The sequence below is a fragment of the Nomascus leucogenys genome, chromosome 14 (assembly GCF_006542625.1).
Source record: "Nomascus leucogenys isolate Asia chromosome 14, Asia_NLE_v1, whole genome shotgun sequence".
NCBI lineage: Eukaryota > Metazoa > Chordata > Mammalia > Primates > Hylobatidae > Nomascus > Nomascus leucogenys.
The window spans coordinates 91391460-91409430 of record NC_044394.1 but is presented as its reverse complement, the minus strand read 5'-3'; positions in this window follow the sequence as shown (position 1 = coordinate 91409430).

Here is a 17971-nt window from a genome sequence, read left to right as displayed (position 1 = left end):
CACCGCGCCCAGCTGGATTAAGTGCTTTTTAACTTTATTATTTATTTATTTACTTCTTCTTATTATTATTTTGAGACAGAATCTCACCCTGTCACCCAGGTTGGGAGTGCAGTGGCGCGATCTTGGCTTACTGCAACCTCTGCCTCCCAGGTTCAAGCAATTCTCCTGCCTCAGCCTCCCAAGTAGCTGGGATTACAGGTGCCCTCCACTATACCCAGCTAATTTTTTTGTATTTTTAGTAGAGACGGGGTTTCACCATGTTGGCCAGTCTGGTTTCGAACTCCTGACCTCAAGTGATCCTCCCACCTCGGCCTCCCAAAGTGCTAGGATTATAGGTGTGAGCCACGGCGCCTGGCCTAGATTAAGTATTTTTAAATTTGCAGATTATATAACAGTTTGTGCAGAATCTGCCTGTCTGGCCTTGGGCAGGTCACAAAACCATCTCAGTGTCCATCTACCTCCCCATCTGTGAAGCAGAGATCATGACGGCATCTGCGGTGAATTCTGAAAACTCTATGGTCAGAGGGTACAGGTCCCACAAGGCAGCCCCCACTTCAGACCCCAGCCACAACGATGAGAGTCCCAGGACCACCCTTACTTTAGACCAGCTCACTATCAATTTGGGGGCCTGCACAACCACCATCTCATTTGATAATTTTCTAGAATGGCCTACAGAACTCAGGAGAGTGCTATGCTTAACAATTATAGTTACAGCAAAAGGTTACAAATTAATGGCCTGGCGCAATAGTTCACACTGGTAATCCAAGCACTTTAGGAGGCTGAGGCAGCCAGATCACAAGGTCACGAGTTCGAGACCAGCCTGGCCAACATGGTGAAACCTCACCTCTACTAAAAATACAAAAATTAGCCAGGCCTGGTGGCACACGCCTATAATCCCAGCTATTCAGGAGGCTGAGGCAGGAGAATTGCTAGAACCCAGGGGGTGGAGGTTGCAATGAGCCGAGATCGAGCTACTGCACTCCAGCCTGAGCAAGAATCTGTCTCAGAATAAATAAATAAATAAATAAATAAATAATAACAAATTAGGACCAGCCGCAGGACAAGATGCACAGGCCGAAGTCTGATGGGATCTAAACGCGGAGCCTCTGGCCGTCTTCTCTCTGGGGAGCCCTGGACGACCATCCCACCTCCTGGCCCTAATGCCTGACAACATTCAAGAGTGCTGTCCGCCAGGGAAGCTCACCTGAGGCTTTGGGGTCCAGAGCTTTTACTGGGGCTCCATCACACGCTAACCATGTGACTCACCTATCTTCTTCAGTCCCTCTGGAGGCCGGCACTGATAACGGGATGTCCTGAGGCCCCCATCATAAACCAAACTGCTGGACCCTCCAGGGGCCAAAGCCCTTGGGCAACAAAGACACTCCTGTCAGGAGGGACATGGTGGGGCCTAGAGATCACCCCCTCCCCGGTAACCAGGTCAGAGGCCAGGCATTCTTTGGGTCAGTTACCCCTCTGCTGCACGCAGTGTCTAGCTCCTAGGGCTGTGAGGGTTTTGCGAGCTAATCCCTGCAAAGCGTTTGTCGCGGTGAATGCTTGATACGTGTGAGTTGCCATCATATCGCAGCACTGTATTTAGAAAGGACGCTGTCTCAGCTGTTAGAACAGGGCCTGAGTTTTGGCTGGAGAGACGATGCTATAGATACCAGGGCCCCTGCCCTGCAGGTGCAGGATTTACAGCAGGATGAAGGAGAACCACCCCGGTTTCTTGAGCCTCTCACCCTCTCCCAGAACCCTAGAAGGGAGAATTTCCAAGAGCACAGCGTTCCCGGCCAGTGGACCCTCAGAAAATAGAAGTTGACCGAGAGTCTAAGATGGGCTTGAGCAAGGCAGTTTATCAGGGCTTTCAGCTGGAGCAGCAAGGGGGACAGTACAGGAAGAGACCTGCAGCTGGCTCCCCAAAGCAGGTCGGACTGTGGATTTATTTTCCTTCCGGCCTCCTCCAGATGACGTCATTGCATGTTCGGGGTGGTCTGTCCATCACCCTTCTTCATGCGACGCACGTCTCATTAGCATCTCAACTCTCCATCCGGGGTACGATGTTTACCATTAAAATGAAGCAAAGGTGCAGTTAGGGTGGGCTAGCACCTTGCTGGGGATGTGCATTTGGGGATTCTGGAGTCCCTACTGTTAACAGCCACGATGCTTGTGGTTTAAGCACTCCGTGCGTTTTAGATTTACTTGGCCTGTTTTTGTGAAAGGAAGCATTTGTGGTTACAGGGCTGCAAGGCTGAGTAGGGCTGCAGTCAGCATGGTGTGTAAGGAAAACAGGGACCCTTCCCCCGTCCCTGTCCTGCTTTCCCCGGCTGTCTCGAAAAGGGCACTTATAGCAGGGCGCCAAGCGAGGGGAACGGGCAGCTAAGGCTGAAGATCCAATCTCCCGACAGCTCACAAGCAGGGGTTTTGTTTGTTTGTTTGTTTGTTTTGAGACAGAGTTTTGCTCCTGTCACCCAGGCTGAAGTGCAATGGAACGATCTTGGCTCACTGCAACCTCCGCCTCCCAGGTTCGAGCGATTCTCCTGCCTCAGCCTCCCCAGTAGCTGGGGTTACAGGCACCCGCCACCACGCCTGGCTAATTTTGTATTTTTTAGTAGAGACTGGGTTTCACCATGTTGGCCAGGCTGGTCTTGAACCCCTGATCTCAAGTGATCTGCCCACCTCAGCATCCCAAAGTGCTAGGATTACAGGCGTGAGCACAGGCAAGGGTTTTTAAATGCAGGGATGCATTTCAGGAAAGCGAGGGGTGCATTGCAGGTAAAGTTGTAAACCCATACATGGAGGCTGTATCTCATTGTGGCCATGGGCGTGACTCTCCAGGCCTCTCAGGATGAGACTCTGAACAAAGAATGGCAGTCAGAGTGCCGCCCTCAGTTCCCAGCATCTGAGGTCTATGGGATAGAGGCTGGCAGTGGGGGTTTCTGAAAAACAACTCCAGAACATATGTGAAGATGTTATCTTTAGTTTCTGTAGAAACCAAAACACCTTGTTCCTCTGGCTTGCTTAGGAGGCTACTGTTGCTCTCATCTTGTTTGTTGCTATCTTCCTGCTTATCCGGCTGCTCATTTATTCTCCAAGGCTAGCTAGTACCTGGAATTTCTCCTGCAGGAACTCAAGATTTTTCCTTTATTTCCATGCTGTGGTTGGGGGGTGGGTGCGGGCAGGCCCCTAGGCGGGTCCCTGCTCTGTCTCTGCATCAGGAGAACTCATGGGACCCCCCCAGAGAGCCTTGAAATGTGTCTCCTGCAGCAGAGAAATGCAAAGCACGGACACCTGGCCCAGCCTGGAAACACATGAGTGAGGGGAGCAGGGGTCTGCCTCCCCCAGAAACATCTCCATGATGGGGAAATGGCTGTGGCCATTTGGGTGGTGGAGCAGGAGCCCTACAGGCCCAGGTTTGTGTGTCAGAGCAAGGAGGTGGGAGTGTTCTTTGCAGACTAGAGACAGAATCACAAGGGGCTGCCCAAGGACCCTACCAGTGGGGCCGTCTGGAAGGGGATGGGGCAGTGCCCAGAAGGATGCTCAGGGGGGGCTTCTGCTGGACGCCACACGGAACTACCCAGGATTTGAGGAGCATCCCCCAGGGTCACAGGGACCCAGAGCCCAGCAGGGAACCTTCCAGGAGCCCATGGAAGCCAAGAGGGGAAGCTGTCCAGGCGAGTGAGGACCACCCTTGCAGGTTCCTATCTCCTTCCCCCCAACCCCCTCTCTCTGCCAGGGCTGGGGCAGATCATCCGCTCCATCCCCTTCCCGTTGCAGCCTCTGGACTGAAGCAGGCTGAGCTGGGGAAGGGAGAAGATTCAACCCCTAGTTCCCTTGAGAGATATGATTAAATATCATGGGCTTGTAGGGGTGGAAAACTCATTTGTTCCTACAATACTCATACGTTCTCAGCTGGAACAGCCTCCTGGAACAAAAAGACAGATTAACAAGAGAAAGACAGGCAGACGTGCGTCAGCATGCATGCTGCCTTTGTCTTCCTTTTTTTTTTTTTTTTTTTTGATATGGAGTCTCGCTCTGTTGCCCAGGCTGGAGCGCATGGCATGATCTCAGCTCACTGCCACCTCTGCCTCCCAGGTTCAAGCGATTCTCCTACCTCAGCCTCCTGAGTAGCTGGGATTACAGACGTGTGCCACCACACCCAGCTAATTTTTGTATTTTTAGTAGGGACGGGGTTTTGCCATGTTGGCCAGGCTGGTCTCGAACTCCTGACCTCAAGCGATCCACCCACCTCAGCCTCCCAAAGTGCTGGGATTACGCCCAGCCGGAATACACATTGCCTATGTGCACAGGAAGCACCCAGGGAGTGCCTGGTTCTCAAAGAGATGGCTTTGAATCCCAGATCATGTTGCATCTTCCACAGAGAACAGTACATCTTTAGAGAAGTCACGAGACAAAGGGAAAGGACTTTGGGTGTGGAGGGGCAGCCCCTTGTGGAGGCACAGAGCTGGCAGGTGCAGGCTGGCTGGGGAAGCCTGTTCCTGTGGATGCCTCTGGAGCTGGCCTCAGGCCCACAAGGGTGCAAAGGCGTCTTCAGCGGCTCAGCTTTGCTCCGTGGTAGAAAGGGGAGTGGGGCAGCTTCTGTCTCTACAAATCCATGTCCTGCTTTTAGGCAAACAGAGGGAGTGCAGAGCTCCTGCACCTGCTTCTTCTTAACCGCCCGCAGCTCAACAGCCTGATGCCAAAAGGTGCACATTTTGGAGTGGCACATTTCTGATCTCCCACAACCTGAATATTCTGAAGACCACATTAAGACTGTGTCTGCAACCCAGCATGGCCATCGGCTATTACCTAAGAGAAGGAGCGGGGGTGGCATGCATTTGCTAATGTTTGCATCCAGGGGTGAGGGACAATGGACCTCCTCCCATCGACACATGAAAGGGCAGAGGAGACAAAGCAATGACGTCAGGAGCCAACAAGGCAGTTACCCAGAGAGACAGGACTGGAAAGGTTTATAGCCAAATGCTAGCGGTGAGTATTTGGGGTACGGACGGGATTATAATTGGCTTTACCTTATTCTGTGTGGTTTTCTCTATTTTCTCATTTTTCTACTGTGGATGTGAATGACTTATGTAATTGGGAGGAAATGCTGGGTGTTTTTGTTTTTGTTTTATTATTTTTATTTTTTAGTTCTTTTTTGAGATGGAGTCTTGCTCTGTCACTCAGGCTGGAGTGCAGTGGCACGATCTCAGCTCACTGTAGCCTCCACCTCCCAGGTTCAAACAATTCTACTTCAGCCTCCTGAGTGGCTGGGATTACAGGCATGTGGACCATGCGTGGCTAATTTTTGTATTTTTGGTAGAGATGGGGTTTTGCCATGTTGGCCGGGCTGGCCTCGAACTCCTGGCCTCAAGTGATCCACCCATCTTGTCCTCCCAAAGTGCTGGGATTACAGGCATGAGCCACCACGCCTGGCCTCTGTTTTTGCTTTTTGTATAAAAAGGAAGGCACTCAGAATAGGGAGTTTTCCTTTGCAGCTGAATTCTGGAGTCTTGGTATGAAACAGACAAAGCCAGTCGACTGTCCGGCCTGCCCAGGGAGGCTTTCCCCAGAACCCCACAAGGTGGCCTCTAGTGTGGGCACTCTGGGATTTTTTGCTTTTGAGCTGGAATTTTTTTCCCCTGCGTGTGGCATCCTTCACAGAGATCAGAACAGGGCAAAGGCAATTTGAAGTAAGGAGCCCAAGATAGTGGGAGAAAAGGAGAAAAATAAAACCTCATTGTCTTTGACATTTCTGGAAGGCTCTGGGTTAATTGCAGTGCCGGGAACTGTGTGTGGGAACCACAGAGCCTGCTCCTCCCCTGTGGCCAGCGCAACTTCTGGAATACTCTGTAATTAATACTGTCCTTTCTGGTAGTGGCTTCTCGGCCTCTCATCAGGCCCATCTCTTGGAAACAAAGACCTGTTCAGAGGTGCTGGGCCTTCTGGTAATTTCCTTCCTCAATGCGTTTGTCTGGAGAAAAGTTCACTTGAAAAGGACTTTCAATGAATTCCATTTTACGATCACAAAAGCACTGGGGGCAGTTGCCATAGCAACCAGGGATGGGCCAGTCTATTAATTTGTAGAGGAACAATGATGGATGTCCTGACCCTCACAGGAAGCCTGAGGTCGGCATGACCATTGTTTCTCCGATTCTCCTCCCATCATCTCTGAGCAAGGGAGAAATAAACCTGTGTGGTCAGCACTGGACCAGAATAAGAGAATTATCCAGAACCTCCGAGGCCCCTGGTTCATCAATGTCCCCTGTTCCGGCTTCTTTCCAAATATGTTTATATCCTGTCCCTGACTCTCCGAAAACAAGGGGCACAAGTGTCAGCTGTGTGTTTAAATAAATAAATCTCCATCAACCCCAAAGGACAAATCCAGAGATGCCTGGTAAAGAAAACAGCTTCCCAGGGCAAGGCCTTGGGGGAGGGGTGGGGTGGGAGGCCTCTGAGGGATTTCTCGGTATCCACCTGCCTGCCTTCACAGTCTCGCAAAACTTTTTTTTGTTTGTTTTTGAGACAAGGCCTCGCTCTGTCGCTCAGGCTAGAGTGCAGCGGCGCAATCGTGGCTCACCTCAGCCTTGATCTTCTAGGCTCAGGTGACCCTCCCACCTCAGCTTCCCAAGTAGCTGGAACTACAAGTGTGCGCCACCAAGCCTGGGTTTAAAATATACATATATTTACAGAGATGGTGTCTTGCTATGTTGCCCAGGCTGGTCTCAAACTCCTGGGCTCAAGTGATCCTCCTGCCTCAGCCTCCCAAGGTGCTAGGATTACAGGCATGAACCACCTCACCTAGGCCCCAGTCTTGCAAAACTTAATGTTGACTTTCATTTTATCTAAAGATGAAGGAAAGTCAGGGGGGTGTAGGGTTAGAGCTCAGGAAAACCTTGCCTGAAATTGTGCTAAGCGCTGGAAGGAGAGGCTGGGCACAGTGGCTCACACCTGTAATCCCAGCACTGGGAGGCTGACGCAGGAGAATTGCTTGAACCGGGACCTGGGAGGTGGAGGTTGCAGTGAGCCAAGATTGCACCACTGCACTCTAGCCTGGGCTACAGAGCGAGACTCCGAAGAGCTAGAAAGAGAAGCCCAGGAAGACTGGGAACCCCTTCCCCTAAGATGCTATACCAGAGAAGAACCAGGGGAGCCAGCGATTGCTCCTCTCATCTGTAAAACCTTCCATAGGGGCCCCCATGCTTGGTTCAATACAAAGCCTACAGCCTCCCCTCCACCTGCAGAGCTGAGGCCAGCAGACACCAGGGAGCATGGTGTGCCTTGGACAAGAGATGGGAGGGGCAGCAACAGGGCCACCTCCCTGGTCCCAGTTCCAACTTGGCCTTTCTTTCTTTTCTGGCACTTTCCCAGGCAGACCAGAGCCATGCACTCAATTAACCCTCAAAGCTGGAGAAAATGGTCTTCAGCCAGAAAAATATAAACAGGCACCACAGCGTTTTCTTAATCTTCACAACAGTTCTATGGGCTAGGACTGCCACTGCCCAGAGGGGGGCCTTTTTCAGATTTACCGAAGGTACCACATAAAGCCAACAGCCACCCTGGCAGCCTCCACTTTAAACAGGAAGGAATTCAGAGAGGTTAAGTAACATACATAAGATCACACGGCCGGTCAGTGGTCACTGGGATTCAAGCTAAGTCTTTCCATTTCACCGGTGGGGAAACTGAGGCTCAGAGAAGTGAATTATCTGTCCAAGTTATACAGCCAAGAGGTGACTGAGCAAGGCTTCGACCTCATCTTTGATTTCTAAGCTTGTGGTTCCCACCGTGTTATGTTGCTGATGCTCCACCCAGCAGAGTCCCTGGTCTCTGGACATTTCCCTTTAAACATGGCATCTGTTGAGGTCTTTTGCTCAGCAGAACCTTGCTTTAGGCAATGCTATAGAATGCAAAGACCGGGCTTGCATCCTAGGGATCACCGACCAGCTGTGTGATCTTAGATATGTTACTTAACCTCTCTGCGCTTCTTCATTTCTAAAATGGAAGCTGTCAGGGTGGCTATCATATGGTACCTTTGGACAAATCTCAGAAAGGCTCCCCTCTGGGTGATTGCAGACTGTGTGTGGGCTCCCAGTTGGGTGCATGGAGCCCAGGCTGGATTTCAGCCCCGCTCAGCATTTGGCCTTTTGCTCTTGTGCAGTGAAAACTTGCACAACTGTACAGGGCGGCCTTGGGAACTGCAGAGGGTCTTGGAGGCAATGAAAAACAAGCGTCAAAATCAAAGATGAGGGCCTGAACCCTTGCTTGGTCATATGTGCTAAATGTCTTGTGCAGCAAAGGTGCAACGAATGGGGGCGAAAACAAGAAGCAATGCCTTGAGCAGAAGCAGCTTTGATGGCCAGAGCTTGAACTAGCGTTCCAGGGCCACGCTGTCTCCACATTTCCAATCCACATAGGACCTGCTCCTGGGTAAAGGCAAGAACAGACTTGGGAGAAGGCAGGGAGCTGCCCCATGATGGGTCCCTTCCTGACCACCCCAGAGCCGAGCCGGAGAGTTAGACTAACCAGCTGTGTATAGCCAGCCCTGCCTGCCTTCTCCCTGCCCACCTCCACTGATGCAGGGCTGTGGTTACAGAATGCAAAAAGCCCTTGTATTTGTCTGTTCTCACATTGCTATTAAAAAATGACTTGAGACTGGGTAATTCATAAAGAAAGGAGGTTTAATTGGCTCATGGTTCTGCAGGCTGTACAGGAAGCATGGCACTGGCCTCTGCTCGGCTTCTGGGAGAGGCCTCAGGAAGCAATCACGGTGGAAGGCGAAGGAGGAGTCGACGCCTCACATAGGGAAAGCAGGAGCTGGGCCGGGAAGGTGCTACACACTTTTATTATTATTATTTATTTATTTTGAGATAGAGTCTTGCTCTGTCGCCCAGGCTGGGGTGCAATGGCACAATCTCGGCTCACTGCAACCTCTGCCTCCTGGGTTCAAGCGATTTTCCTGCCTCAGCCCCCCAAGTAGCTGGGATTACAGGCGTGCACCACCACGCCTGGCTAATTTTTTATATTTTTAGTAGAGACAGGATTTCGCCATGTTGGCCAGGCTGGTCTCGAACTCCTGACCTCAGGTGATCTACCTGCCTCAGCCTCCCAAAGTACTGGGATTACAGACGTGAGCCACTGCATCCAGCCTGCTACACACTTTTAAACAAGCAGATCTCAGGAGAACTCACTCTTACTGTCCTGAGGACAGCATCCAGGCAATGGTGCTAGACCATTCATGAGAAGCTGCCCTCATGATCCAGTCACCTCCCACCAGGCTCCATCTCCAACATTGGGGATTACAATTGAACATGAGATTTGGGTGGGGACACAGATCCAAACCATGCCAGCTCTCAACCTCCCACTTCGTAGTATGTAGCCCCAGCCAGGCCAAGTCCTGGGACTTGAGGGGCTCAGCCCTCCAGCGTGCTGTATGCATGGCCATGCCCTCCACAGACTCCAAAAAACTGGAATCAGGTTCCCTCCAGAGTCAGGAAAGGCCTAGGCGCCAGTCACAGGGTGTGGCTGCAGAATCATGGCCCCCAAAGGTGCTCATGTCCTAGGCCCTGGAACCTGTGACCATATTACTTGCATGGCAAAAGGGACTTTGCGGATGGGGCTAAGTTGTGATGCTGAGACGTGGACAGTGTCCTGGACTATCCAGGTGGCCCAACCTCAGCACGTGGCGGCTCAAAGGAGAAGGGGGAGGAGAAATGATGGCGACGTCCGGCGTTTTGTCACACATCCGTGTGGCGGGAGGTCACAGATGACCTCCTGAGCACAATGGAAGCTTTGCAGGTGGGACCCTCTGAGATGCCACCCCACACACCTCACCCTGTGGCTGGTTGATTTGTATCCTTTGTTAAAATAAAACTGAAATCCTAAATTGAGTCGCTTCCTGAGTTCTGTGAGCCATTCTCGTGGGTTGAAACTTAGGGGGTAACAGAAACCCCTGAATGTACAGCCAGCTGATCAGAAGTGAGGTGACTGGGGACCCTGACCTTGCAGCTGAAGGGAGTACGGTCTCCTGTCCTTCATCTGTGACGTGTGGCCCAAATCATGGTGACTCCCTGCCCTGGAGGAGGGGTGTCCCAGGGGTGGCCAGAGCATGGCCTTCTGCAGCCTGGGGCTCAGGGCAGGGGTCCCACTTGCTTAGGTGGAAGGGTGGTCCCCAGCTTTAAGGGACAGCTGTATTTTAGGATAACAGGCTCTGGGACAGTGCAGGGGAGGAATTGGTAGGAGCAAGCTGGTCCAGGTAGCACGTAAGGTTCTCAAGGACAGTGAGGACAGGAAGAGGTGGCCCCTAGGCTGTGCTAAACCGCTAAACCTCACACAGGTAACCTGAGGTCACCCCACAAGCTTCTACAGAGGCCACTGGCTGTAGCCAGTGGTTCCCTTGACCTGAGGGCTTAAGGGATGGCAAAGCCCCGCAGAAGTGCAAATAGGGCCGAGTGCTCCAAAGTCCCCCTGTGGTACCGTCTGGAACCCTGGAGCATTCGGCTGGGCCATAGCTTACTGGAACTTCACAGTGATTTTTCTCATGCTTGGATTCCGCTCTTCCCAGCCCCAAGCACAGAGAAAAATTGAAAATCAAATTTACCGAGAAGGGATAAAAGAGAAAGCTGATTTGCATTATAATGCTTTTTTTTTTTTTTTTGCCACAGCTAAAATTTCCCTTTTAAATAGCGAGCACCCCTGGGGCAGTGGAAATGGAATTCAGCTTACAAAATCAGGGTTCACGCTCCAACTTTAGGGACCCCTCTACTGCACTGGGTAAAGCCAACCTGGCCTCTGAAGGTCATATTTTGGAGGGTGGAGGAAGAAGCCATTTGCATGTTACCCATCAGACAGCGGCTCTGAGGCAGCGCCCACAGCAAAACAGACGTCACTCTTCCCAGTTTCCTACAATTTCAGCTATTATATTAAGAGATAAATATTTTTGCAGGAGATTCTATTTGTGCTCATGCTATTTTATTCTTTTTAATAAAGGAGAGTTGTTCAATGCATAACCGAAAGTGACTTAATGTTTACGGCTGTTTCGGTGACGCTCCTGGGATGCACTGTGCTTGCCTCAGTCACAGCAGCGGGAGGGGGAGTTATTACGAGGAATCTTGTGCCTGCCGAGGAACCAGGAATAACTGAAGCCCCAGGCTGGGATGAGCTGCAATGAGGCAGGCCACGTGGTGCAGACCTGGCTCTTGTCATCTTTTTCTTTTTCTTTTTTTTGAGATGGAGTCTCGCTCTTTTTGCCCAGGCTGGAGTGCAATGGCGTGATCCCGGCTCACTGCTACCTCTGCCTCCCGGGTTCAAGCGATTCTCCTGCCTCAGCCTCTCAAGTAGCTGGGATTACAGGCACACGCCACCAAGTCTGGCTAAGTTTTGTATTTTTAGTAGAGGCGGGGGTTTGCCATGTTGGCCAGGCTGGTCTCGAACTCCAGACCTCAGGTGATCCCCCCCCGCCTCGGCCTCCCAAAATGCTAGGATTACAGACATGAGCCACCGTGCCCAGCCTCTCGTCATCTTTTTTACCTAAATGCATTCTCAAGTTGAAGGAGGGAATCCAGGGCCATCATTTTTGGCTCAGAAAATATAGAGTTTTTCCCTTAGTTTTCTTTTCCCCTGCCTTCCCCAAGATGAACTTGACTTCTCTGTACAGCTGCTCCAGCAGGAATTAAATTCCTCCTCTACATCCGGGGATCCCAGTTGCTATTGCCCCTCGGGTACTTGGACACTGTCCTCCAGCCACCTGGTCACTGCAGAGGCCCTCTTTCCCCATCACTACCTCCCCCACCGCCCGTGGCAAGGTGGGCTGTGGCCTCTTTCTCTACCTCAGTAGGAAAGTCTTGGCTGTTTGCAAAAGCTTGCCTGCGGCTTCTCTAACGAGAGGTGGGGGCAGATGCTTGAGCCCAGGAGTTCAAGTTCGAGGCTGCAGTGAACCCTGATCACCGCACTGCCCTCCAGCCTGGGTGACGGAGTGAGACCCTGTCTAAAACAAAACAAAACAAAACAAAACAAAACAAAACAAAACAACAACAGAACTATTCAAGAAAAAAGCCTTTTCTGGCAATTGAGCTGTGAGTGTGTGTCAAAGCTGAGCACATGTCAAAAATCAGCACACGCTACTAAAAATACAAAAAAATTAGCCGGGCGTGGTGGCGGGCGCCTGTAGTCCCAGCTACTCGGAGAGGCTGAGGCAGGAGAATGGCGTGAACCCGGGAGGCGGAGCTTGCAGTGAGCCGAGATCGTGCCACTGCACTCCAGCCTGGGCGACAGAGCGAGACTCCGTCTCAAAAAAAAAAAAAAAAAATCAGCACACCACGCACAAGTTCAGAATCGTGTGGTGCAGACACTACTGAGCCCAGGGCAGAGCTGTCACTCCTAATTTGGGCGGGGGTCTTTGAGCGGATGTGGGTGGGAGTTTTTCTCTGAGGTTTTTGAGACACAGGGCTGAGTGCGAGTGTGATCTGATGTGGGGGACCAGCAACTGAGGAGTGGCAGCGTCTCCGGGCAGCACTTGCAGCCTGTGGGCACCCACGTGCGTGCATGCTCACTCCCCTGCCCAGCCTGTGTGCATGAGCGCCCCAGGCCCACACACACTTCCCCTGCTGGGGCTACGTGGAGGAACAGAAACACATCGGTGTACGCACTTTGCCAAGTGTTCGGGGGACAACGGGCAGACTGTTTCGAGGGAGTCCCACCTGGTGAGTGCTCTCAGCAGCCCCTGGGTGCCCACAACAGAGATTCTTTGCCAAGGATGCAGGCGAAGCCCTTTTCCCCACCCCTGGCTCCCTCCATCTTCCTTCATCAGAGAGTGGCCCCACGTGGACTCCTGCGGGCTGACCCGTCATCTCAGGCAGTTTGTAGTGGCCTGAAGTCCTGATTCCCATGAGTGACTCTAGCCCGGCCGCAGGGGCTCTGTCATTCTGGCAGTAGCAGGGGTGGGGTCTGCCCTCCCAGCCAGGAGGGTGCATTAAGAGGACTCATGGGGTGGAGATGGCCACGTCCCCTGGAACTGCCGTCCCTGGGAAGAGAAGCTGGCAGACCGGACACTCTCCTTAGACTGCTGGGGAAGGGTTATCACGGGGGCTTCTGTGCGAAGGAATTAGAGGTACTAGAGTCCTAGATAGAAAAGGGCAGAATAAACGCTGCCTGTGAATTCCCTCCCAGGGTTTGGATGAAGCTGTCTCAACAAACTCTTTGACCCTCATCAAGCCTCAAGGTAAGGGATGGGGATGTGTCCGAACCTGGGGCCCCAGACAGAATCTCAAAGACCAGCTTCTGATGCCCAGAGGCAGAGGCCAGATAGGCAGCCCTTCCTTGCTTCAGAATTCTCTCCTAACAAGGCTCTCGGTTATTTGGGGACGCTCAATGCCAACAGCAACAATAATAATGGCTGTCTTTCAGGGAATCCAGGAAAGGAACTGTCACCAGCTCCTTGGGGCAGGCTCAGGAGCAGACTGACTTGTGTCACTTCCCCAGGGAAGCCCCCAGCCCTCTTTGTCCCCTGCCCACGGTCCTGGAAGGCTTTGGAGCAGGAGAGCCGTCAACCACTGGCCTCCCAGGAAGCTCTCTGGCCGCCAGCCTACAACAGGCTGGGGAAGTATCAGAGGGAGCCCAGGCTCTAGTAACCTCTCAGCTGGCAGCAGGCAGCGGAGGGGCGGGGGACGTCGTGATACACCGCAGATGGAGGAATGGCTCAGTAGCGGGGCCTGGAAGCATCCCTGGGACTTGCAGCAGGCCCTGAGCTGGGTTCTCAGAGTTGTTTCAGCTTCCACATGGCCTTCTCCCCACTTCTGGGGCCTTGGGCCAGGGGAGGGGGCAGTAAAGGGCTCTGCCTGATGGAAGCTGAGCAGGATGGAAGGTCTAGTCCAGTGACCAGGGGAGACACCATGACCAGGAGCGTCTTTGCACCCAGGCCCTGCTTGGGCCCCACACTGGAGAGGGCCCTAGCTGACTAGGCCTCACCTCGTGGGCGAGGGTCTGGGGCCATAAAGGCCCTACAGCCTTTTGAATACTCAGAGGGAATTATTTTCTAGGAACTTCATTGTTTTTTTTTTTTTTTTTTTTTTTTGAGACAGTCTCACTCTGTTACCCAGGCTGGAGTACAGTGGCTCGATCTCAGCTCACTGCAACCTCTGCCTCCTGGGTTCAAGCAATTCTCCTGCTTCAGCCTCTCAAGCAGCTGAGACCACAGGCACCCACCACCATGCCCGGCTAATTTTTGTATTTTTAGTAGAGACGAGGTCTTACCATATTGGCCAGGCTGTTCTCAAACTCTGGACCTCAGGTGATCTACCCACCTCAGCCTTCCGAAGTGCTGGAATTACAGGGATGAATCACCGCACCCTGCCAGGTTTTTTTTTTCCAATTGTGGCAAAAAATACATAACATAAAACCACCATCTTAACCATTTTTAAGTGCACCCTTTAGTAGAGTTAAGTACATTCACATTGTGATGCAACCCATCTCCAGGACCTTTTAACTTGCAAAACTGAAACTCTGTCCCCGTTAAATCATTCCCCATTCCCACTCCCTCCAGCCCCTGGCAACCACCATTCTACTGTCTGTCTCTAATTTTAACTATTCTAAGAGTCTCATATAAGTGGAATCATACAGTATTTGTCCTTTTGTGACCGGCTTAATTTAACATAATGTCTCCAGGGTTCGCCGGTGTTATAGCATGTATCAAAAAGTCCTTCTTTGGTGCCAGGCATGGTGGCTCACGCCTGTAATCCCAGCACTCTGGAGGAGGAGGGTGGATGGATCAGTTCGAGACCAGCCTGGCCAACATGGTGAAACCCCGTCTCTACTAAAAATACGAAAATTAGCTGGGTGTGGTGGCGCACGCCTGTAATCCCAGCTACTCGGGAGGCTGAGGCACGAGAATCACTTGAGCTTGGGAGGCACAGGTTGCAGTGAGCCAAGATTGTGCCATTGCACTCCAGCCTGGGTGAAAGAGGGAAACTGTCTCAAAAACAAAAAAGAGAAAAAAGAAAAAAAATTCCTTCCTTGGCCAGGCTCAGTGGCTCATGCCTGTAATCCCAGCACTTGGGGAGGCTGAGGCAGGAGGATTGCTTGAAGCCAGGAGTTCAAGACCAGCCTGGGCAACATGATGAGACCGCCATCACTACAAAAAATAAAAAATTAGCAGCGTTTGGTGGCTTGCACTTGTAGTCCTTGCTAGTCAGGAGGCTGAGGTGGGAGGATCACTTGAGCCTAGGAGGTTGAGGTTACAGTAAGCCATGATGGCGCCACTGCACTCCAGCCTGGGTGACAGAGCAAAACCATCTCAAATTAAAAAAAAAAACAAAGTCCGAGGCCAGGCACAGTGGCTCACGTCTGTAATCTCAGCACTTTGGGAGGCTGAGGCAGGCGGATCACCTGAGGTTAGGAGTTCAAGACCAGCCTGGCCAATGTGGTGAAACCCCACCTCCACTAAAAATACAAAAATTGGCTGGGCGTGGTGGCACGCGCCTGTAATGCCAGCTGCCTAGGAGACTGAGGCAGGAGAATTGCTTGAACCTGGGAGGCAGAGGGAGGCTGCAGTGAGCTGAGATCACGCCACTGCACTCCAGCCTGGGCAACAGAGTGAGACTCTGCCTCAAAAAAAAAAAAAAATTCCTTCTTTTGTAAGCGTGAATAATGTTTCATTATATGGATAAGCTACATTTTGTTTATCCGTTCATCCATAGATGGACACTTGGGTTGCTTCCACTTTTTAGCTATTGCAAACAATGGTGCTATAAAGGTTGCAGGAACTATATATATATGTATTTTTTTTTTTTTAGATGGATTCTCGCTCTGTCTTCCAGGCTGGAGTGCAGTGGCATGATCTCAGCTTACTGCAACCTCTGCCTCCCAGGCTCAAGCAATTCTCCTGCCTCAGCCTCCCAAGTAGCTGGGATTATAGGCGTGCACCACCACACCTGGGTAACTTTTTGTTTTTTTTTTTTAAATAGAGACGGGGTTTCGCCATGTTCGCTAGGCTGTTCTCCAACTCCTGACCTTAAGTGATCTGCCCGCCTCAGCCTCCCAAAGTGCTGAGATTATAGACATGAGCCACTGCACCCATCCAGGAACTTTAATTTGGAAATATTTTCAAATGTATTTTAAAAAGTTGGAAGAACACTACCAAAAAACTCCTGTGTATCATTTACCCAGACTCATCATTTTTTAAAAAACAAATTTTTATTTTTGAATAATTTTAGATTTGCTGAAAATGCAAAGTAATTACCATTCCCATCTCCATTTCACTCAGCTTCCCCTGATTTTAACATCCTACCTAACCAGGGTGCATACATCTGTCAAAACTAAGAAATGGGCACTGGTACCAGACTGTTAACTAAACTACAGACTTTATTAGAATCCCACCAGTTTCTCCTCTAAAGTCTGTTTTTCTGTTGCAGGATCTAATCCGGGGTCCCACGTTGCCTCTAGTCAGACACCAGTCAGAACTGGTAAGAGATGACACAAACCAGCTGAGACTGAAATGTCATTGATTGTTAAGTTCAAGGTGAAATCTCTCCCAGGTTGCGAGGAGGTGCCAGCAGGGCTCTAAGGGGATTCAAGATTGGAAAGGAAGCTGCTGTCTCTGCCTGTCTGTGGAGAGGTGATGTGAGCACCTTGACCACCTAAGGGGAAGACTTGGCCCAGGGCCTCTACGAACCCCACAGGCAGGGGCGGGAGGGGTGCATGGGTCAAGGGTCCACGTGGGGAGCTACGCCTCAGCAGCCTCTTCCAGGCTGGAGGAGAAGGGAGGAGGGCAGTGGGTGCAGGGCTGGGGCGACGCGCAGGAAGCCGAGGGAAGCAAGCCTGGAAGCCTCTGCTCTTCCCCAGGAAGCAGGGTCCTCAGGTCATCTGCTAAGTGGGAGGGGAGCGGGGCGGGGTTTGGGAGCCTTGCTGTGGCCAAGCAGTGCTGAGGATGCCCCAGAGTGTGGGGCAGGCACGTGCTGCCTCCAGGGAGGTGCACTCCAGAGGCCGTGCAGGCCAAGGTGACACGAGGAGGCGGCCACAGGCTGACGCAGGGCTGGGTGGACTGGCAGCTAGGACTGAGGGTACAAGGAGGGGCAGTTAGGTGAGCAGCTTTGTTGGTGGAAAAACAAAGTGCTGTCCCTGTTCCACCTCAGACATGCAAAAGCAGCCCCTGGCAAAGGCCTCCGCCCCCTGGGTGGGGTCACGTGAGGAAGGCGATGGCCCTTCCCCGGTAAGCTGGACAGCTCTTTTCATAGCAATGGGTTTGTCTGACTCCCCAAGGTTTTACGTCTGTCCCCAGGGAGCTGCTTATCTACCCACAAGTGTTCCCTGAGCAGAACCTCCCAGGATGCCTGGATGAGAACAGGCAGGGTTTAAACAAAGGAAACCCCCAAAGGCCAAGCCTGGGCACTCGTGGTGGGATTCTGGCTGTGAGAGTCTGGGTGGGTGGGTAGGGGGACTGCCGCCTCCTCTCGGAGTCTGTGACTTTCCTGAGTCTTGCCTCTGCAGAAAACAAGCATGCTTCTGGGTCCCATGTCAGCCTAGAAATGGGTGGGTGGGGTTCTGTTTCTGGGTGCCTGTGACCTGCCTTTGAAGACGGTGCTGCATTGCTTAAAATTGCAAACCCGTGTTTCTCTGATCACCAGTTTCCGGGGCTGCTGGTTTCTTCTTTCCATAGCATCTTTTACACTATTTATCATGCATGCACTATGTCTACTGTCCACTCTCTGCTTCCCCGGCCAGAATGGAAGCTCCTTGAAGGCAGGATCCTTCTCAGATGTGTCCACTTCTGCATCTCCAGAATAGCACCTGGCAGAGAAGCAGCTGCCAGTCCTCGGCCTGGTGATCCCAGGGAGTCAGCCTCGGGCCTCTCCCTACAGATGCGGGATCTCCCAGGACAGGGGACAGATGCTCAAATGACACTTCTCCATCCTCCCTCCCACCCTTCAGCTGCCTCTCTGTCAAGCACGAGCCACAATTCCCCCAAGTTGCTAGTAAATGTGGATTA